The sequence below is a fragment of the Pezoporus wallicus genome, unplaced genomic scaffold, assembly GCF_028554395.1.
Source record: "Pezoporus wallicus isolate ANWC-B61680 ecotype Strahan unplaced genomic scaffold, APGP_CSIRO_Pwel_v1 contig_6807, whole genome shotgun sequence".
Lineage (NCBI taxonomy): Eukaryota > Metazoa > Chordata > Aves > Psittaciformes > Psittacidae > Pezoporus > Pezoporus wallicus.
In genome coordinates, this window is record NW_026636431.1 from 1,120,692 (window position 1) to 1,144,511 (window position 23,820).

Genomic DNA, 23,820 nt, shown 5'->3' on the forward strand with positions numbered 1-23,820 from the left:
TTGAAGTCAGGGCTCAGATTTGGTCTGGTAATTTAGACCGACCTCTCTCTTCCCCCCCAGCTCCCCTTTTGTTATATGTGCATAAAGCCTCTAAATGTTTTACTAAGGCAAATACACATGCCATAAATATCTGCTGCAGACATTCCCTGCTGCCTCTAGATGACAATATTAAGTTTGCCAACCTATTACTATGGTCTAGGCTTTATGATGACTGCTTAGATACATCAAAGTAAAATGATAGACTAGAGTTTAACCAAGAAGTGTTCAGATAATTCCATTCTATTAGGGAAGAAACAAGATTAAAATCCATAAGAGACTCCCCTCCCTTCCCCATTTCTCCAGAATTACCATGAGCCATGCGATTATCTGAAGGGTTTCATGTAGATGCATAAGCCAAAAGCATGCCATGAGCACCTACCCTTGAATGGACCGAATCTATCGCTCAAACAAACAAAACCCCTCTGAGCCTAATATCCTTAGTGTCATCATTAATTATATTATGCAATCATAATCATTTTGGAGGTAGACCTGGGGTTAATTTGGCCAATCAACTACTGATAGCTAACAGTGGCCCATTCAAGTGTATGAAAATGATCCCCTGGAGTTCTTACATGTATGACGGAAGTAATATATTGTGTTCTTTTTTCCTACAGGCTGCATGCCAAGGTATTAGTTTTCCCTGTGATTCTGATTCACAATAACTGGGTGCTGTTAGCTTTATTTTTTGAATGAACAGGTGGATAGGAAATCGTCTTGGCATAAAACAAATAGAGGTGCTGCAGTGGGTTGTCTCTGTGTTAAGGGCCCATTACCAGTTTGGGTTTTTTTCTTTTCTTTTTTTTTCTTTTTTCTTTCTTTTTTCCTTTTCTTTTTTTTTTTTTTTCCCAGTTTTCTTTTTATAGCATGCTTTGAAACAATATACTAGTTTTTTTTGTCCAAAGAAGAATGAAGAAGAGATCTTTTGCAGCATTCAGTTGCATCACTCTCCTCCTACCTGCACTGACACCATACTGCTCCTCAGGAGCTTTGCTTCATTTGACAGTAGCCGGTAAAGCTGATCTTAGTGAAAACCCAGAAGCAGGAGAAGACGTGGCAAAATCTTAAATCACCTCTGCTTCTGTGTTTAAGCATCCATATGGCAGTTAGGGACTGCTACAAAATTTACATATATGTAATGTACTTACAAAATGGAGTCGGATGTTGACTGAAATAGAAAAGTAATGTCTTTCTGTTTCACAGCTGTGCAAGAGTACGTAATTGTGAAAGTAATTGTTTTAAATGGTGAAACTTTAAAGTATTCCTAAAGTATCTGAGCAGATAGGTCTGCAGGATGCATGTTAATTAAAGAAACTTCATGTCCATTGATTTGATCTCCTTTAGCAGCACCCCAGAATAAGTTGTTTGGATATGAAATTATAAAAGGCAGTAAGCGGATCCATTTAGCTCCTTTTCCCTGACAATTTAATACATGGTGGCCAAAATGACAAAACCACATTTTATGTTATAACACATTTGTTAAAAACACATTTTTTAACTACTGTTTACTTTAAACCAATTCATTTCATGGAAGTTAAAAATAAAATTCTATCTCAATGATCATATTTATTCCTTTTCTTCTCTAAGGATTATTTTCTGGGAGAAGGTAATGACTACATGCTGTATCTGAATAAAGCTTAGGATGGAACAAGGTGATAAGATGATGAATATTGGAAGAAAGACATAGTTGGAGGATATTTAAATTTTAAAATATTATTGCCCTTGTACTAGCTTCAAGGAAATATGCATGGGCATCAATGTCTAATTTTAATGAAAGAAGAGTTGATTCACTCATAGGCAGTTGTAATGTAACTTATTTTATATACTAAGAGCTAAGCATATGGTATTCATCATTAGCAGTAGCAACAGCAGTAGTTTCTGCCAGGCCGTGGCTGGATAACACCACTCCAGCCACCCCCCTCCCCCTCCCCTTTGCTGAGTTCTCCAACTTCCCACTGGCAGCGATGCCCTGCCACCACTGTAAGTGCCTGTGGCTCCCAGCCTTTGCATGTTATCTGAGAGTCCTACCTCATCAGCTGCTCTTGTAACTTCTGCCACCTGGTCCTTGTGGTCTCCTCAATGAAACAAGTTCTCTAATTAATAGTTTTTACCTTTGTTTGGTCCTTTCTCATGCTACTGTTTTTAAGCACTATTAATCTACAGCACTATTGGGTCTGTCTGAAGAAACACTACATGATGAAATGAGCTTTTTATTTATTTTTCCCACCTCTTCCCGTAGCGATTGGCTGGGCAGCGTGGAAACCTTAATCAAAACCTGAAGTTGTCAGCTTGCTGAAGTAGTGAGCAACTTAAAATGTCTTTACTGTTTGCCATTATTCACTACGCTTGCATAGTATAACAGCAGCTAAGCATTTGCTTGATAGTCACAAGGATCATCTGTATTTCTATAGCTTTCAAAATGTTCTAAATGCTTGGCAATGCATCAGGATAGAGACAAATATTTAACATCCATGCTACTAATGATAAAACTGAGATGCAGCTTGTCTTAAGTGGCTAAACCCAGGTGCATTATGCTGAGATAGCACTCTCCTAGCTGGGTAGCAGCTCCACTACGTCCCTGTCTCACCAGCTCATGTTACTAGAGTAGCTAAACTCTTACAGTTACTCTGCAGATGCTTCAGTTAACTTACCAATGACTTTGGATATGCTCTCAGCAGTTATTGTGGTGTTATGTTAAATTATATTCAAGATGAGAAGTTTATACAGCCATTTATACCAGTTGGATGGCAGACCTGCTGATGTGATGGATTTTGGAGTGAGAAAACTTGAGCTCTTTGCTTTATTATATTTGTAGATATTTAGGAATAAGAAATAAGACACATGTAAATTGCATAAAAAGAGTAAAACCTCTAACAAAGAGCATAAACTACAGAAAAAAAAGATGTGCAATATCTAGTTGATGTGGTACATCCATCAAAACCATTAATACTTAACATTCTCCTTTGCAACCTTCAATTCTTATTAAAATTTTGTTATTCCTGAATGTTAAACTTCCCCCTATTCATTGGCGTATTAATTTAAACTCAGTGTGATAAATCTAGCAATGGGCTGGTCCTCAAAATTGTCCTCAAAATTCCAGTTCCATTTGTATTTTCTTTTTACCTAATCTCTTGATATTGCATGAAATACTGTTATGCTATATTGTTGCTAGATTGTGTCAAATCAGGAAAATAATTGGAAGCTACCATTCATCTCAGAATATTTTAATTAGTGGATTTCTTTATCTGTCTCAAATTACTAACAATTTCCTCCTTGAAACTAGAAAAGTATGGAGGACCTCATTAGTTCTGTCTGTATTGCACTTCAGTGCTTCTACAAAAATTAGTTTGTTACAGAAACAGGAGTTTTGCTTTCAGTATATTTGCATTCTAACTTGCTCCCTGCCACCTCCCAATTTTCCATGTGAAATACAATGTTTCTAACTTTCCTTTTTCTTTAAAGGTTGGTCTGTAATGATGAGACTGTGTGAATATGAATACATGTATTTTGTATTCTCTACAGTGAAGGCAACATAATTTTTATTCTGTAAATATGTACAACAGTTTATTACTTTTATGAAATATTGGAAGAATGCAAATATGAGAAATCCAGTAATTTGGTAAGAAAGCCAAAATTCAAACAATGCTTCAAAGTCTTTTAAAATGAGTCTTTATGTTAGTGTTGACAAAACTGTGGATAATTCAGCTGAAGTAGTACCATTTGAGACAGATTTTGCCATTGAGAGGTGATTTCAAAAACACAATTACATTCATATTTGGCCAAAACACAATTACATTCATATTCTGCTCTGAGGCCACATAGATGAAGAGCAAGCTGAATCCTCTGGCTAAATTAAAGTACTAGCCTCTACACAAAGCCAAGGGACCTCTGGGATCCCTCTGCCTTCCCAAGGAAGCTTCCCACTCACATGTAAGCTTACAGAGGAATTGATGGCAGTTTAGGACTTTATTTATGCTATAGAACAACTTGTCCCTAGCCTTTGATGCTTTGAGGAGGAAGAATTTGTATACTTCTGCTTTTGACTGCTTTGTTCACCTAAACTGAGGCACCTGCTTGGCTGAGCCAAACCATTAGCCCTTGCCTGACTAAGGCCTGAAAGTCATTAATGCAACTGATTAACAGTCTAGATCAAATATTAGAGCTCCCCCTTCCCCTTGCCCCCTTTTTTTAATGGTTAGTCATTTCTCCTTCATTTCCCTTGGATTTTTTTTTTTTGTGTTCTCAGTCCTTGTAAATATTTGTGAGAAAACTGGACTGAAAAGACTTGAGTTTTAACTTGGAAAGGAGGCTCACTGCCCTGGACTTCAAGTGAGCAGACTTTGGCCTCTTCAGGAACCTGCTTAATAAGGTTCCATGGGAAATAGCCCTAGAGGGCAGAGGGGTCCAAGACTGTTGGTTGATATTCAAGGATCACCTGCTACAAGCTCAGGAGTGTTGCATCCCAACGAGCAGGGAGTGGAGCAGGAGGCCAGGAGACCTCCTTGGATAGATAAGGAGCTGTTGAGGAAACTTTGAAGGAAAAAAAAGGCTTGTAAAAGGTGGAAAGAAGGACAGGTGGCCTGGGAAGAATACAGGGATGCTGTCCAGGTAGCTAAGGACCAGGTTAGGAAAACTAAGGCCCAGTTAGAATTAAACTTGACTAGGAATATTAAAGATAAGAGGAAGGGATTCCATAGGTACACTGCAAATAAAAGACTAGGGACAACGTGGGCCCTCTCCTGAAGATGTCAGGAGAACTGGCTGCCTTGGATTTGGAGAAGGCTGAGGTTCTTAATGACTTCTTTGCCTCAGTATTCACTGGCAAAGGATCTGACCACACCATCCAGGTCTTGGAAGGCAGACACAGGGACTGTGAGAATGAAGACCTTGGGCCCCAACTGTAGGAGAGGATCTGGTTTGAGACCATCTTAAGAACATGAATATGCACAAGTCCATGGGACTTGATGAAATCCATGCATGGGTCCTGAAGGAGCTGGCGAATGAAGTTGCGAAGCCACTGGCCATCATATTTGAAAAATCATGGCAGTTGGGTGAAGTTCCTGACAACTGGAAAAAGGGAAATATAACCCCCATTTTCAAGAAAGGGGAAATGGATGACCCAAGGAATTATAGACCAGTCAGTCTCACCTCCATGTATGGCAAAATCTTGGAGCAGATTCTTCTGGAAGGCATGCTAAGGCACATGAAAATCAACAAGGTGCTTGGTGACAGCCAGCATGGCTTCACTAAGGGGAAATCTTGCCTTACCAATTTGATGGCCTTTTATGACGGGACTATGGAACTGATGGACAGGGGTAGAGCAGTTGATGTCATCTACCTGGACTTGTGTAAAGTGTTTGACACTATCCCACACAACATCCTTGTCTCTAAATGGAGAGACATCAATTTGATAGATGGAGCACTCGGTGGATAAAGAACTGGCTGGATGGCCGCACAAAAGAGTTGTGGTCAATGGCTCAACGTCCAGCTGGAGACCAGTCCTCAAGGATCAGTGTTGGAACCAGTCCTGTTCAATATCTTTGTCGGTGACATGGACAGTGTGATTGAGTGCGCCCTCAGCAAGTTTGCCGATGACACCAAGCTGTGTGGTTCGGTTGATACGCTGGAGGGAAGGAATGCCATCCAGAGGGACCTCGACATGCTTGTGAGGTGGGCTGATGCCAACCTCATGAAGTTTAACCATGCCAAGTGCAAGGTCCTACACCTGGGTCGGAACAATCCCTGGCACACCTACAGGTTGGGCAGAGAAGAGATTCAGAGCAGGCCTGTGTAGAAGGACTTGGAGGTGCTGGTCAATGAGAAAATGAACATGAGATGGCAGTGCTTGCTCACAGCCCAGAAAGCCAACTGTATCCTGGGCTGCATCAAAAAGAGCGTGACCAGCAGGTAGAAAGAGGTGACCCGGCCCCTCTACTCTGCTCTCGTGAGCCCTCACTTGGAGTATTGTGTGCAGTTCTGGTGTCCTCATTATAAAAAAGACATGGAACTGTTGGAACAAGTCCAGAGGAAGGTCACAAGGATGATCAGGGGACTGGAGCACCTCCCATATGAAGATAGGTTGAGAAAGTTGGGGCTGTTCAGCCTGGAGAAGAGAAGGCTGCATGGAGACCTCATAGCAGCCTTCAAGTAACTGAAGGGGGCCTACAAGAATGCTGGGGAGGAACTCTTCATTAGGGACTGTAGTGATAGGACAAGCGGTAACGGGTTCAAACTTAAACAGGGGAAGTTTAGATTGGATATAAGGAAGAAATTCTTTCCTGTTAGGGTGGTGAGGCACTGGAATGGGTTGCCCAGGGAGGTTGTGAATGCTCCATCCCTGGCGGTGTTCAAGGCCTGGCTGGACAGAGCTTTGGGTGGCATGGCTTAGTGTGAGGTGTCCCTGCCCATGGCAGGGGGGGTGGAACTAGATGATCTTAAGGTCCTTTCCAACCCTAACTATTCTATGATTCTATGATGTGCTTGGTCCAGTGTCTGTGTTCAGTTGATGTTGAATGCCTGCCTAGGACAACTCTTGTCCTATGATCCACCAAGTAGGAGTGTAGCTTCTACCTATCAGACCATCAGCCTGCTACAAGGCAGGAGCAACCTAATTAAGATCATAAATGCAATTAGAATGGGGAAAAAGGCTGTGGAAAGTGAGTGAGGAAAAAGTATTGGAAGGAGATAAGGAAGTTCACTTTCAGTTCTAAAGATATGACTTTCCAACCCTTCTTGCACCCTTTGGATGAAGGTGCCATGTTTGCACTGAGTTTGCACTGCATTCTTCTGGGCCTACTGTTGCTGCTTTCATTGTGAGGAGAGGAGGAGGAGGGTAGTGAGACTTACAGGAGCTAGGGAAAGTAGGGGTGGGGGGAGAGTGGTGGGTTTCACTCTGCCCTGCTGTTGCGCCTGGGAGGAGGGGATGCAGCACCCTTGACTTGTGGTTTGTGGCTGTAATGGACAGGATTTGGTAGGAGCAGGCAGATTTTACCAATTTATGTTGCCAAGCTACATACCACATATGTGTCTGTAAGCCTTGAGAAATAAATATGACTGCAGCTTTGTTTATAAGTGGCATAAAAACAACAGAGACAGTCAACCAGCTTTTATAAATTATAATTTTTAACTGAAAGCATAATATAAGGTCAAGACTGCTGCTCTAATTTCCAGGAATATATTTTTGTTTGGTTTTATTTCAGTGATTTTTTCACCTTTTTCTCTCTCATACACTTTTCCCCTTGTTCAAATGTGCAGCGCAGAAATAAGCAGTACGATCCTTAAAGAGCAGAAGATGATGCCTTCAAATGAGTTTACTGGGGAATTTTAGCTCTCTGAGAAACTTCATGTTTTCCTGAACTAAAAGGGGTGCAGCCCTTTACCTTTTATTTTTGTATTTCAGGGACTTCAACTGGGGATGTGGTTGTAAGCAGCCAAAATGGCCTTTATAGCACATGGGGGAACACAAATATTAAATTGGATTTAAATAAAAAAAATAAACAAACAACTGATAATAATCCTACAGCTGCTGTTAAATTATACCAAAGTCAAAGGTAGTGCTTCCATTACCGACATTAGCAGTAGATGGAGGAATTTGCATGAACTTTTGCCAGTTAATCTCAACTGTTTATTTAAATTGTACAATATTTGCTTTTGTTGTTTATCATGCAGATGCCATCCCCTAGACTTTTTATTTTTTTTTTATTCTTAAGGCTCTTATTGCCACCTAATCCCTTTAAATGTACTGTATATCACATTTATGAAACGCATTGGTACCAGAAAGAAGCAGATGACTTTGTTTTTAAACAAAGACCCCAGGATAAGGGGTAATGTTTTTCCCCTCACAGGTGATGGAGTACGTACAAAGAATGCAGTGGATAATGGCAGTCCTGTCCTCTGAACAGATGGTGATGGTCCTGTTGCTAGGATAAGGCCTGAAGAATTTAGTTTTTAATTCCACATTATTTGCCTCAGTGCCATGAATATCCCTAGGTTTCCTCAGGCAAAAATACAACAAATACACAGAAAGAGAAAGAGAAGTGACATGTGGATAGAAAAGGAGACAGAGCACGGGAAAGGACTGGAGCCAGGTCAATAGAAGCTTTTGGGAAAATGTCTGCTCAGCTGTCTGCAATCACCTGGGTTTGAAAGGCAGGCAGGAAGGAAGATTGGTTTGGCATGAGAACGAGGCCTTTGATGCTTTAGATACCACAGAGAAAAATACGCATTTCTTTCCATTAGAAGTCTGTTGACTTTCCTAATTAAGATAAACATGTTTCTGAAGAAGTTAGCTCTCACAGTGCTACATTTGTAAAAACAACTATGCTTTTAAAATATATACACAGACAAGGATGTGTGCCAAGAACTAGTGCTGGTGTGGTCTTACAAATCACTTTACAGGAATATTTTTAAATCATTGCTTTATTTAAAAGTGAGCGAATTTCATTCCCTGCAGTCAATTAAATATCTAATTTCAACTCAAGTAGATAATAACCAAAGTATTTTTATATAAATGAATGAACAGTTAGAAAACTGTTAAACACACAGCCCTCAAGCATGAAAAAATATATTCATTTAACTGTTTTATTCTTTTATCACTAATTTACTAGGGAGATTTTGCACTTGCATCATTTTCATTTGTGTCAGGGAGGGAAAGAAATCTTGTTTCAAAAAAGGTTAATTCAGACTGAAATTCTCAAGGATTCTTGTGCCACCTGATTTACTCTAGCAGCCACATTCTGTGTGTGGTGAACGGTGCTGATAATAAAGTTATGATTTTTCCACAATGGCTGTTTTGCAAAAGAAGCCTGTGAAAAGTTCCAGTTACCCAGTCCCGATAACAAAGCACAAGCAAAATGTCAACAACCCCTATGCTGAATTAGTAAAAGGACACCGTGTCCTTAGGAAGGTGCAATGCCTGAGGTTTGGGGGATTATTTGTAATATTCTTGGCTTTGTAGGAGGGTGCCTGCAAAAAGCCAGGCCATATAAAGTGGTTTAAAGGAGCCCCCATATTTATTCCTATTGTCAGATGCTCTGTGATTGGTATCTTGTTCAAATTGTTGATTCCAACTCCATAATGGTTCTGCTAAGGGGATGTGATCCTCACCATCCATGTTATGATCTATCACATAAAAATGTGGTGAAAAAGAAATCACATGATGCAAAAATCTCATACTTTGTGTCTGAAAATAAGGTGAGCAAGACCTAGATAAGAATATATGGGACAGAAAGCATGCTAGGTGCCAACAAACAACACGCACATTATTTGAGTGTGTATACATGTGTAATTCACAATTTTATCCTTAAGAATTAATGGAATTTCATTTTATCAACAACAAAAATTTATGCTTCAGAAGTTTCAGAATTGGCTCGGTTAAAACAGACATTTTTGTAGGTCTTTGAACAGTTGATGTTGGATCAGAATTAATTGATATTCAACTGTTTGGGTACCATGATTTCTTGGAACCTCATAAGCTCCAAACAGGCAAGCAAATGTATTCTTCCTTCTCACTAATACATTCTTTTCTTTCCAACAGCACTTTGCACTCCTCAATCTCTCTTGTAAGGTTCAGTGATCAGTACATAGACTTTTTTCTCCCACCAACTTCACTGTTTTGAAAAAAATCCAACCATATGTTTTGTTTTCTTTTAGTGCTACCTGGCTGGCTGTTCTTAATTCTCATTTTTTCTTGGGCACAGTTGCTTGTTCTACCACATTCAGAGAATTAATATTATTTGTCTTAATATTAGATATCCATAAGAGAGATGTCCCAGATGCAGAGAGCATCTAACTCTGTGGGACAAAGCTAGATGTCTTTGTAAAGCTGCTGAGTAGACATATTCTTCAATCTATTGTACAAAATGATGAGGTAAATTTGGTTCACAGTCCTTCATGTGTAAATAAATAACTAATACCTCTGAAACCTGATCAGAGATGAAAGAAACCATTTCCTTCAGAGAGCTAGAGAAGTGGTTTCCCATGCCGTGTGCTTTATGATACACACAGAAGCCTTTGTGGCTTATGTTGTTTATTCTTCATACTGTAAGGAGTCAAGGAGTCAGATGCATGCCTTAAAACGAGATAATGTGTCACTTCTGGCATTATTCTTTTTCTGTAGTTTGTGTTCTTCCGTTTCAATATTGGCTGTCCTTTTAGAAGACTGTTACAAAGAAAGATGTATGTTCTATCCTTCTCAATTCCTGGTTCATAAAGTATCATATGCTGTTATCTTTTTAGATTTCCAGACTGTAATCAAAATCAGAAAATACTGTATTTCTTAATCTCATCAAAATTTTATATGAATAACGTTAAAATGAGTTTTCTCTTTCTCATCTTAGACCATGTTTTTCATACAAAAATGGTGCCAGTGACAAAGTTATCTCATGTAATGAAACACATAGATTTCTACTTATTTTATTTCTCACATTCATATTTAATGCCACAGGCATTTGACTTCTTAATTCCTTACGCACAGCATGCACTCTAGTATAATGACTTGTAATTCTTCTTCATTGATGACATGCTTTTTCACCTGAAAATCTTGTGGTGCAAAACTTCATCTCACATCTGCGATGTAGTCAGTATCATTAACAGGGTGGTGATGGCTGAAGAAGTGAATGCCTGGAAAGTGTAAGGTGTTAACCTTAAATGACTCTCGGTTTGAGAGACTATTGGCCTAAAAGTATTTCTGTTGGAATTGACTAATTTTTCTGTAGCTGAACTTCAGTTGTTGACTTTTCTCCTGTTTGCTCTAGAAGATGTCCTTCTGCTTTGTCATTTTCCATTTGTGAGCTGAATTTTAAGTAATGCATAACTCTCTCACCCTGGGCTAATTAGCACTAATGTACTGACTAGGTTTGCCAGTAATACTTTTAACAAAAAACTTTCATAGGCTTCAGCAGGACTAGCAAGTCATATGAATGACAAATTACAGCACCTGATGTCGGTATTTGGAACTAAATTATGATAGACTAAGGATTGCCCTGTATGTTATTTATTTACAAACACCTCAGAGAAAGTGTTATTTGCAAAAGCTTAAGATTTTGGAGTAAAACGTTCTGTAGAAAAGGAAAATATTAATGGTATTATAAAAACAAACATTGCACCTTTCCAGGTTCTCAGGCCACTTTGCAAACCACATAGCCCAGAAGCATGGGTAGTCTTAATCTTTTATTGATTTCCCAAACGGGTAGACTGAGACATTGAAGAGTTATCATCTGCTGACTGTAAAGACTGATATCCAAATGCAGCGTCCTTAGGAAAACAAATATTGACACTGAATTTCCCTTCTAACTATTACAGAGAAACTTCTGGAGAGTTTCTCTCTGATGCTTTCAGGAAAACAGAGGAAAAGAACACAGGGAGAGATGAAGTTGCCTGGTTATTCGGGGAGAGCATGCCTGAATGATAGCAGAACATGGAGGTGTTTTATAATTAAACTTACATTCAGAGTAGAGGAAGAATATCTTTTCATTCAAAATGTGCTCAAGAGATAGGTGGAGTGTGGATGGAGAGGGAGGAGATTTTTCAGAAGAGGAGGGTTAGGGAGGAGGACAGGTCCAGCTTGGTTCCATCTGTAGGCTTTGCTAGGCACTAGCTGATGAAAGTGGCAAAGAGTGAATGTACAATTTTTTGAACAGCCTTAAAAATCTCTGCTATCTTAATAGTGTGCTTACTGGCATCTTCTTTCTCTGCTGGCGTGAGATCCTGTGAAACCATTTACTGTCTGGCAGTGACATCTCTGTATATGACCTCTGTACGTCCATAACACCAGTAGAGTAAAACCACAGCTGTTGTGCTATGAAAAGGCTTTATTCATTGTCAGACATGTAGTAAAGAGGAAGGAGGAGAGGTAGATGCTATCCAGGTGCTGGTCCTTTTCAATGTAACATCAATTTTTCAGGAAGCTCCAAGAAGTTAAACACTTGAGTGAGTGAAATGATCATGAGAACATAAGAATTATTCTGTTGATGATAATGATTTAATCTCATTTATTGCAATATCTTTGCAGTTTCCCTGTGGAAACTATCCTAATGGGGGTTGGATGGTTGGTTGGTTGTTTTTTTTTTTTGTTTTTTTTTTTTTTTTTTTTTTTTTGTGTTTTTTTTTTTTGTGTGGGTTTTTTTTTTGTTTCGTTTTGTTAAAAAAGTACTCAACTTACGTCTGGGAGGGGTTTCAGAAGTCATCTAGCTCCAACTCCTGTCCCAAGGCAGGAGTAACTCTACCTAAAATGTACTTCAGTTGTCAGGTGTGTTTTTCCCTTGGAAATTTTCTGTTATTTTTATAATTTTTCAATAGTTCTCCCTCCCCCCTCACCTGATTCCTCCAAAATCCTTCCTATTTAGTGTTCTGATTTCTCTTTAGTAGTAAGAAATGTCTCAGAAAGTGGTTATTAATAAATCATTAAAGATTTGCATCTTGCTTCATTTCCTTTCTGCTTTACTATTTTGTTTTTAACCATAGTACAAAGTAATTCTGAAAAAAATAAAGAGGAATTTTTTACAACAGAACAGAATGTAAATGATGAAGACAAACCTAGAGTCTTTTTTCTTTACCTGTAATACTTTTTATTATTCAAGCTATTTGCTTAGATAAAAGATTTCTCAGCCTGATCTTGTTTTATCTGGTATCTGTTTCTTCTGGAAGAGGAAATAATTGTGCATGCAGGGCTTTACAAATTGCATATTTTGAAGAGAACACGGAATCACTTCACCAATAGGGCTTTCCTGGGAATGGGGAATAGCAAGGTTGAATATAGCACTTGATAACTTACAGATATTTTCAGTAGCACCAAAGGAGGTATGGCAAGTGATGAAAAAACTTATGAAAGGTAAACGGACTATAATTCATACTAAATATCTCCCCTTGTGCAGAATCTCTTTTTAAATTACTCAGATAAATGAGCTCATTTATGGAATATTTTGTACTGCATGAACTTATATGGGCACCTGTCATGTATATATATTTTTAATACTGAACTCATATGGATGGCTTAAAGTCCCCCTTGCCCTTTAGTAAATTTAAATCTCCCACAAAGCTGCTGTACAGTACTCATAAAGAAACATTTATGGTTCAACATAATTTCCCTTCATTTCTTTTTCTCTTTCTTTTTTTTTTTTTTTAAAGGCAGTTTAAAAGTAATAAAGCACTTCTGTCTGTAAATCTTTGATCTTTTTTCTTCCTAAGGGAAGATTAATTTGTAAATATGCTAATGGATTTGTATAATATGAAACCTTCATAAAAAAAGAAGCCCTACATTAGTTCATATGTATAAACGCATCTATCTTACTCAATTTATAGACTAATGGCTGAGAGCATCAACACTGCTTTCTGCTTGGTCACAGGTCCATAATCACTGCTTGCATTTCTAAGACAACAGAGAATTTTATAAAAAAATGTGTTACCCAGACCAATTTTGTTGCCCTGACTTTTTCTTTAGTTGCAGTAATGAGATTTGATCCTGTTCCAGCCTGATGAATATCATGCTCTGAAGAAATCCAGTGTGATGGAAGTTGTATTATGTGGATGTAAGGCACCCAGCCACATGTCCTCCTAATGAACCTTGTTGGTTTCCAGCAAGGTGCTGGGGGTGTCAGAGCAATGGTTTCTCAGGGACTGCCTCACACCCCAAGCCCACCACCCCCAGCCCCGCAGAAACTGCAGTACCAAACCTGCCATGATAGCTAAGTTTTCATCCAGGTTGTTTACATCACCTGAGAATGAAATAGTGATGCTGCCATTTTCCTTCCAGCTACAAGTCTCGGAGGACTTTGGTCCCACCAGCGACTCCCTCCTTCCAAAGTCATTGTGGCTGAAGTGGGGGCAAAACTGATCTTCCTGCTCCATGGCAGAAGTGGAAGGGATGTTGGCAAGGTTTTCATGGTGAAATTCACCCACAGTGGAGGTGCAGTGAAAAGTGGTTCACTGGGACCTCCTCTTGCTCTTCAGGCAATGTCGAGCTTCCTCCACAGTCAGTTTTCTCCCCAAGCCCACAGTTCACTTAGTTCACTTCCTTGTTTTTTCCTTTCTTTGATTTATTCTAGTGCTTTACTGAGAAGCCAGGCAGGGCAGAAGCTTCCTTCCAGCTCTGCCTGCCAGTCAGGCTGCGTCACCTTTGTTACATTTCCTCCAGAGAGAAGCAGGTGGGAACAGTGATGGAGAGGACACAGGGAGAATGGGCAGAGTCTACTTGTGTCCACCATTTTCTCTCTGCCAGTACCTCTTCACTATTTAATTTTCGCTGTGCTCTTTCTCTCCTGGTTTCGTTTTGCCTCATTCCTTTGTTGAACCAAACAATAGTGATAGAAACTTGGCATTGCACTAAATCAAGCTGATCTAAAAATCAAAGTCTGTGTGTTGATCTGGTGGGGCTCTGCTGTTTGAATGTATGGTCACTGTGTGGCAACCGAGCCCACAAGGAAGTGCTCTTAGCTAGAGGCTTATCTTCTCCCTCTTCCGCGTGGAAGAAATCCATGTGTTTTGGTTTTATTCCCTTAAATACAAGGCGTCTCTTTTAACAAAACAAACGTGATGAGGATTTAAATTGATTTTGAAGTTAGCCCTAGTTTTGATTTGGTTTTGTCTGCAGAATGAAGCTTAGTGCTGGAGAAGTCTAAGTGGTGACCCTGAACCTCTATGCTTTATACAGGGATTTTTCAGCATCATGGGCCTGATTTATTAAGGTAAGGATAGAGATCTTGAACTTCAAGCCAGCATAGTCAATGAAGGACTTGTTTGATGTGCTTATGGTACACAGTGTCGAGGAGGCATGTTGTTAGCAGCTTCAGAGGTGGTGTTTTCCCAAGGGCTGACAGATTTGTGTCCGGCTCCATCACATGGCTTTCATCCTGCTAGCCATAAACAAAAGGTGTGCATTTCTTCAGGCGTGGAGCTTACCAAGATGCCTGCCTGCCATCATTCGACTGCTTCCCTTGTTTGATGCTATCGTGCTCCAGATAAGAATAGAATTGTAATGTGTACCTTAAGGCTGGAGAAGGAGCACAAGGAGGCAGTCCACAGCTGATTTCTAATGGGGGTGGATGGGAAGGAAGTGTCAAACATTGCTTTAAGTAGATGAATATTATAAAGGGGCCAGGAAAGATCTGAAATAAGAGACATTCAGGTTGGTTTTTTTTTTTGGTTTGTGTTTTTTTTTTTTTACTTTCTCTCCAGGAAATTCTTTCTAGTGCTTCTCAATAACAGCAGGTATAGAGGGCGAGCTGAGCAAAACTGGTGGGAGAGACTTAGTGGCCGTAATGAACAGAGCTTCATACATGAGCCTGCAATGTGATATAGTCTGTTCTTTCTTAAAAGAAAAGGCAGAGTGTGGAGGTAAGTTTAGGCTTTTCTCTAGCAAAGTTTTCTTCCCAACAATCAAAAATAATAGAAAGTACACATGGAAGAGATCTGTTAATTGATCTTGTCCCTATCTGTCCAACACAGGGTTATTCCCTGCAGCATATTTACTAGTGCTGAGTTCAGCTTTGTTTTTAAAACCTCCACAGTGACAATCTCCTGAGGGAAGTGGTGAAAGCCTGACTGTACAGCCAACTACATCTCCTTGTCGATCTGCTTTGCAGAGGGAAGCTCTTACAACCAGGAAATATTTTCTGACGTTCAGCCTACTCTCCCCCCGCTTTTTCTTTAATTCTGTCTTATTAATTCTATTTATACTCTTCTGTATCATGCAAAATGAAGTCTTTCCAGAAGCACACTATAAGTTAGCTTAGAACACAAAAAGGCTGTGTTCGTGAGAAACAATTGCTTAGCCTCATGTTGCTAGTCTCTCAACCTAAGTAAATGCATAGTTTATCTCTCTGACTTATTGCTGGCCCACAGACAGTTTTTAAATAACCACCTTAACTGCAGGTAGAAATTTTGAGTTGGCTACCTGCGTTTTCTCTGCCTCTAAATTTGAGATATTCTGCATGACACATGGCCAAAAAAAACACCCCTCAGTAGTATGAATAGATAGCATCTTTAAAAAATTATTTTCTGATTCCGATCTTTGTGGGTTTTTTTTGTTGTTGTTGTTTGTTTTTTGTGGTTTTTTTTTTTTTTGTGTGTGTGTGTGTTTTTTGGTGGGGGTTGGGTTGTTTTTTTGTTTTTTTGTTTGAGTTGTTTTTGTTTGGTTAGTTGGTTTTGGTTTTGTTTTTTCCCACATTATCAATACATGCCTGCCTGCAAAGCATGTCCTTTTTTATTGCCTTTTCCTCTTTCCTAATCTTAGCATTAGATTATGATTTGGTCAGGGTCCTATTTAGATAGTTTTGGGATTGCCAACATGGTGTGTTCTGATATTCAGATCTCATAATCCAATTTTGAAATTAAAGAGCTTGGGGCAAAAACACTCACACAACTGAAATGCATGTTTTTGAGCATTGAGACAGTGTTTTCTTAAGAAAAATATACCAAATCTCCTCTTTCTCTTCCCAATTAATATAGAAAATGTCAGGCAAAGAATCTTCTGTTTTAATTTGTGCCCCATATGAGCACAATAGATAGCGGAAATGCAAGCCGGACTATGATTTCAGGAGAGGTATCCAAATTCCAGCTGAATGAAGAAAATATGCAGAACAGCAACTGATTTATAGTGCCTCATTTGTTGTCTTAACAGAATGATGTTCTCTGTATTCCCAACAATAAAAGCATTAGCAAGGAAGAAAGAAGTTGGTTCTCCCCACCCGCAAAGGTTTTTCTCCCCTCTGTCCAAGTCATTATTTTTTCTCAGTATTAAATACAAAGGTTCATCAACTCACATCTTTACAGCTTTGTCTTTCCGTATACAGAACCCTGTCTGCCTGTTTCCTCTATTGCACTATTTTGTTTGTACTACTGTAATCATTTTGCTGGCCCAGATCTGTGTGGGTGTGCTGGCAGCTTTACAACAAAGTTACATGGGAACTGAGTTAAGGTTGAATATTTATTAGAAGAAGCCATCTGGCGTCAGGCTGTCTGTACAGGGGGGCTTATTTCTTTAGTAGTCTCTCCTTTTTCTTTCTAGCTCTTCCTCCCTCTCTCTCCATTTCTCATTTACATGCCGCATATATGTGAAAAGTGGAACACACATCTTGACATATTGATTTGATTCTTGATATTTATAGCAATTAACCCCACTCATGTGATTACCCCTGTCCCCTTGCCCCATACCTCTCTCTCCCCCTCTCTCCCCTTGGAGGGGGATGCTCTGGGGCTGGTTTCTGCAGTGGCAGCCTCACAGATGCTGCAGGGCTCCTGCTGCAGACCCTTCCTGCTCACGCCACTTCCCATAGGCTCCAGGCAACTATAGCTTTGCTTAAATAACCCTCTTCTGCTCCTTCCACACTTTCCCTCCTCCAGCTCATGAGCTCATAAAAGAGTGCTGCTCTCCGAAAACTCCCGACTCACCATATTAAACAAACTATCCAGCAGAAGGGTGTCCGTGCTATTTCACCATTTGTATGACATAGCCAGGCTTCAAAGTACAGCACTAAATTGCCAAAAGATGTTTACTTTACTTGCTTAAGAGCTCCTCATAATTCAATTGTTCTCTCTCCCACAGTAGAAACACACATGCATCCTGAGAGCTGTGCTCTTGTGAGCTCCCACTAGTTATTTACCCACAGGGTTTCCTCCGTTGTATTTTGCAGGGTCGTTGCCTCCCCCTCTCCCTCAGGGCTTTTGGCTCAAGGTAATTTATTTTTTTTTTCTGGGGTGCTCAACTGCAAAGACCTTGAAAGATACAGCTGTCTGGCTGCTTTATTTTTTTTTTTTTTCCCTGTGATAGACATTTAGTGGTTTTTTCAAAAGAATTTATTTTCCCTTCTTTTTAACATGCATGAAGTTGGACATCCAACATTGACTGTCACCTTGGGAAACCTTGACCTAGTTTTCCTAGCAGGCCAGGAAAGCTGATGCAGTCTAGCTGGCAGCCCTTTCCCACTGTTCTTGACTTTTTAAAGTTAATATTCTGACCTAAAGGCCTTGCATAACCTCCTTGTTCATCGGTGTGGTGGTTTTGGTGGTGATGCCAGGTGGGAGAAGGGGAGCATTGGGTAGCAGAGATTCTTTCCACCAAGAGAAACAATGAGTCACTACTGTCCTGTGATTATTCCCTGGCCTTTTTGCAAAAGGATGCCTGCTGAGATGAAAGGATAGTCCTTTCTCCATTACTTATGCTGGGGGTTAGCAGCTACCAAACTTTGACAAAGCATAACATGGGCAGGTTTTGAGCAGCATAAAGTAGGGAATGGGACCTATGAGTATCTTGAAGGACACAGACTGGGAGAGATGGTGATTCCCAGCTTAAGCCTCCCAGTACTTTTCCAGGAAGTGCTGCACCATGATACCACTGGTCGGATGATTGGCTACGTTATCTCCTCCCCCAGGTAGTATCTCTTGGTTTGTCATGTCTTTTTGTATTCTTAATCTGTGAAAGAAAAAATAAGCATTTTTCCATGCAGTATACTGGGATGGCTGAATAACTGTGCTGCTTGTGAGAAAAGGAGGCTATTCAGTGTGGGGGAACAGTGCAAGGAGGAGTATGTTGTTTTGAGGGGTGGGTGATAAAGGAGGCTGGAAAGCAGTAGCTTCTGAGCTGATCTTATTTTCTATGTTTAAATAAAAAAAAGTTTTTTGTTCATCTTAACTACTCCATAGTTAGTCTTGCATCCACAGTATAGAGATGGGAAAGATAAGTCTTCTGGTGAGTGTTAGTTATCTTAGCTCCTGACTCTCTAGCAAAATGGGAAAGGAAGGTGAATCACGCAGGGTTTGTTTTACTTGCACAGTGAAGTGAGCTGGGCCTGGATCTGAAGCCTAATGGGACTTTCGTTGCCCAGCAGACTGGAAGAGTTGTGCTTAAGTCACTGGGCAAGAGACACTCACTGAGACACTCTGCCGTTTGGCAAGATGCTTAAGTCGCTTAGTCTTACTTGTAAAAATGTAATGGTAATTACCTTCTAAAAGTACTGTGAATTAAAGATTACTATTGGTAGTAAAATTCTCTGAGATGCTCCGAAGAAATGTTGTGTCAAGGTGTACAGCTGAGTCTCCCTTCTCATACCTAGAGGTCTGGCAGCTATGCTTTTTCACTGGTACAAAATCTGTTTTACGTATGAAAGAACAGGCTGAACTGCTAGTTACTGGTCTGAACAAAATAGTTTTGAATGGTTTTGAATTCAGTTTTGCTTTAAAGTTTTGCTGCACTTACCAACTTTGCATGTTCTCTGAACAGGCAGTGTACTCCAGTGAAGTATGCCAGTTCTTGCCCCTGGGTTGGCGTTACACAGACCAGACCTGATAATGCCAGAGCAATGCAGTAATGAGACAGCAGCTTCTGATGAGGTGAGAAAGCAGCCATGAGACAGGATGAGCATTCGGGATGGAGCAGGACATGGAAGAACACAGGTGCCAGATGAGTATGTTAAGCAGTGAGTACTGTCACCAGTCACCAATTAAAATAACCATAAATAACTGGACATTCCTCACTGAAATAACTGGTAATAGCATAAGCACTGCATTACCTTTCAGCAGAACTCTACAAAGGAGCCATGGTCTCTGCAACATGTTGATCCAATCTGGAAAAGGGACAGGGAAAAGCCTGTTCCCATCTCCTTTCCCAGACCACACCGTCTCATTATGTTACTTTTTGTGGTGGCCCTCCTGAGGATCTTTTCCTACCTTTAAATCCCAAGCAGCACTTCAGCAATCCCTTTTCTGGTGTCCCCCTCCCTCTCTATTAGCACAGATGCTCCCAGAGCATCTAGTTTCTGACTGATTTTGTGGGTAACTCATGAAGCTGGCAGCCTCACCTTCCAGATCCCCTGTCCTATTAAAATACTAAATTTGGTCCACTGTGCTTCAGGCATGCATTGGGAGCTTCTCCAGAGCAGGGGTAAGGGGAGCTAGAAATGCAAACCAAGAAAGCAGGACTGTGTAAGGTCCTCTGCTTGTGTCCTTGGGGAAGCCCTCTTAGTCCTTTGCTTAAAAAAATTACAATCAGGAAACTACAGGGCAGCTAATCTAATGCGTAACCACAAGGTAAGGAAGTGTGTGTTTTAATGTGTGCCTTCAAGCTGAAAAGTAGTTTGTCTTTCAGTGCCAGAAGTGAGTAAATACTTTAAAGTTGTCTGCTCTCATCTTTCCAGGAAGTCATTATAAAGTTTAAGTTCAGCCTTTTTTCTGTTTGATAATTGCAATCAAATTTACCTGTAGCCAAATTGATTACATTAGCTTGTTTTTTTTTAAACATGCAAGCATAAAAGTTCTGGTGTGTATTTGAATAAAAAATACAAGTTCAATAATAATAACAAAGTAAAATACAGACTTCAAAATATGAATCCAAGCACTGTGATTTATCTTGGAAGAGGAGACGAGTAACGGGATTGTAGTAGAAACACGTGGCCCCTGTGTTGGAGCAAACTCATCCTCCCAGCCCAACAGTTATTCAGAGAAAGAGCCAAGTGACACAGTTTAAATAACAACTATGCTAAAATTCTCTTTGGTTTAGCATTTTGCAAAAGGAGGTTGAGGTTATGACAAAAATGCATGCACTTTTAAAGTATGCCATATATTGATATCAAATATAGTATTTACAGTACCTGTATTCTTTTCTAGTGAATATTCTTTACAGCAGTGAAACATCTTTAGGACCCTAAAATTAAACTTCTTGGATCTCAGCGAGTTCACTCGTTTTGCAGGCTTGGACCACACAACTTTTTAGTTTCTTTAACTTTTTTTCTCTTTTTTTTTTTTTTTTTTTTTTTTAGTTGGGGAGTGGGAAGGATATCTTATGTGGGTTTTGTTGTGTTTTTTAGGGGTTCTTTAGACTTTTTGTTTTGTTTTGTTTAGTTGTGGTGGTGTGTGTTTTGAGTCTATGTTATCTGCTTTAATATTCAGCCACTATTCACAATAGCTGCCTCTAACACTTGCCCCAAGACTTCAGCATGCACTTAGGGAAAATAATATTGTGCATCAGGCATGTGCTTGTGCTACTGATGGGGCTGCACACATATGTGCACACACAGAGGGTCTCTCTGCCTTCTTGTCCTTTGTGGCTATGAGCAGGGGATGTTTTCATCTGGGAGGGGGGTTTAATAGACATTTTCCAGTATTACCAGAACAGGCATGCTACAGATAAGATGCTTGTGTTAGAGGGATTTATCCTGCTTCCTCGGTTACTCAGAGAAACCAGCCGCTCGAATCGGGCTGCATCAGATCCAGACACTGCTTATGAAATAGCATATGGTTTAAAACCCCAGCTCTTCCCTCTACTGCTCACTCAGTCAAACAAAATATTTTTTATTGTTGTTTCTTGACTTTTTCTTTTCAGACACAATTCCTCTAGGCTATTGTTATTTCAACAAAAGAGGGGGAAGATAGGCTCAGCTTGTTACTCTGTGGCTTTCTGGTGAGGAATTAAGAAATACTCTAACAGTTTAATAATGATAATCTCCAAATAGTTCATAACAGCATTAAGGGTAATTAATGACATTTGAACAGTAAGGATACTTAATCCCTAGGGAAATATTATATCCACAATTTTATTTACCTCTGAAGTTGTTTTAAAGCTAAAGGAAAAAAAATCTGTTTTTAAAATGGTTTCATATTTGCACTGTTTCAGATTTTATCTTCATTTATTCTAAGTAAATAAAAATAATATGAGGTTTTGCTAATAATAAAAACTGTATTCCACATTAGATTTACCATTAGGTTAAAAATAAAGAGGAATTTGTATGTTTCTTCTTGAATTAAGATTTTCTGAAAATTATAAATCACCAGTGATGCTCTGGTTTACAAAGAAGGATAACTTCTTCTAAAAGACTGACATGTTTACATTTAAAAAAATTTTTGATAGCTTTTAGAGGCATTAAAAGAACTTAAATAATTTTGATGATAAATGTTATGTACTGTAGCCTTTATGTTTTAGTAGCATTTTTTTTCTTCACATAGCTGACCTCACTAAGACTTTTAAAAATGCTATTACAACCTTTTACGTTTTCACAATTTTACAATGAAAGGAAAAATAACTCCTCTGGTAGTTTTCAAGATAATACTTGAACTAGCCTGATTCAGATGTTTAGGTTTCAAAAGTCAACAGAAGGAAAAGGGTTTAGTTGGCCTTGGGTTTCAAGAATAAATAAGGATAACACCTGATTCAAGGCAGGAAGCTTTAGTCGGGGTAAATATACTGAGAGAACCAGTGTGTCGATCTAGTTTAGCATTTGAATGCAGCCTCTGTTCTTTTGGTTATGCTCTTGAGCCTGTTTCTACTTTTGGCTTTTACATTCCACAGAACTTCTGTAAAATCAGCAGGGACAGTGCTAATAAATTTATAATGTTGTTTTGTATTTCTGAACATAGTACCTCAGTAATTAAGTGAAATATTTATGATGAATATAAAACAATGCAAATTCATTTGTTTGCCTGAAAGCTAGCTTGTTATTTATTTAGATTTATCTTTGAATGATTCTTTAAATTGAATCACAGTATGAATGAGAGTGATATTTAAAGCAGAGAAAATTTGCTATAGTGTACTGATGCATTGCACTCTATTATCTAGTGTTAAAGCTATTCAGATGATTAAAAAAAACCCAGAAAAGAAAAAAACACCCTTCTTTAGCGTTTTTCTTGTAGAAATTCCACAAGTTAGATCATTTCCCAACAGCTGAAATCTTTAATAAACTTTATGCTTCGTTATAGTTAGCTGTACATGCACAGACTGGGTCTTGAATTATAGCACAGGTAGGAGTAGGTTCAACATAATGTGATCTAATTTTTACCTCAGTTGGCTGTATTTTAATTCATGGGCAACTACTTCCAGTTGTTTAGTTTTTTTTTTTATTTACTATATTCAATCCTTTAACCAGTTCTAATCCAATTAATGTAGTGACGAAACGAAATGCTTGTGCAAAGTGTCACTTTGCTGATGATTATGAGCTATATGGTTTACTTCATTTGGACTTTTTTTCTCCTTCCCTAAGTAAATTTTTTTTTTCCAAAAATAACTTCCTTTGCAAATATTTTACTATTGCTTTCCTTATCTTGCTGTTTGACAGTCATCATTTTTATGTCATGACTAAGGAATGCTTATCTTAATGTAAAAAAAAAGGAAAACATTTTTTTTTTAGTTTAGTTTAAAAAGGATATTTTATTTCAAAGCTGCTATGTGATAAAGTGTTACACATCCACTAATAAGAGTAGTTATAGTATTTAATCTGACTTGGATGGACTGCTAACGTGCAGAAAAATTTTTGAGACTCATAGGTGGGAAGATCCCCGAAGATTTTGGAAAACTTTAGCAGTGTATGGGATGCACATATCTTCTGTTTCTTGTTTGGTCTTGGTTTTTACAAAACAAACCCGAGCGATCAGAGGTGACCACCTCTTACATGAGTTGAAAAATTATACCCCCCATAAGATTCTGTCTTACCCAGGTATTGGTTATAGACTCAACAGTACTTGGGGAAATGATGGCCATTACTTGGAAGCTTTATTTGATGAAGCATACTATTCCTATGCTTTGTCATCATTTTATGTTTATTTTGAAGCATAAAAATGGATTTTAAAAATAGCTTTGCTTCAATACGTGAAGACATCTAGGTTGCTATATTCAGACAGAGAGAGGGAGTTCCTGGATGTTAGCAAAAGTGAGACTGAGTTTCTACCTTATGGTGTCTTATGTTGCCACCAAATGTGCTGCCACCAGAGCACAAGTACTGTGATACATGAGCAGCTGGGGACGCAGGAATGAGCTGTGTATGACAGTGCTGATCTGCACTGTGTTCAGCTCAAGGTGAAGGTAGG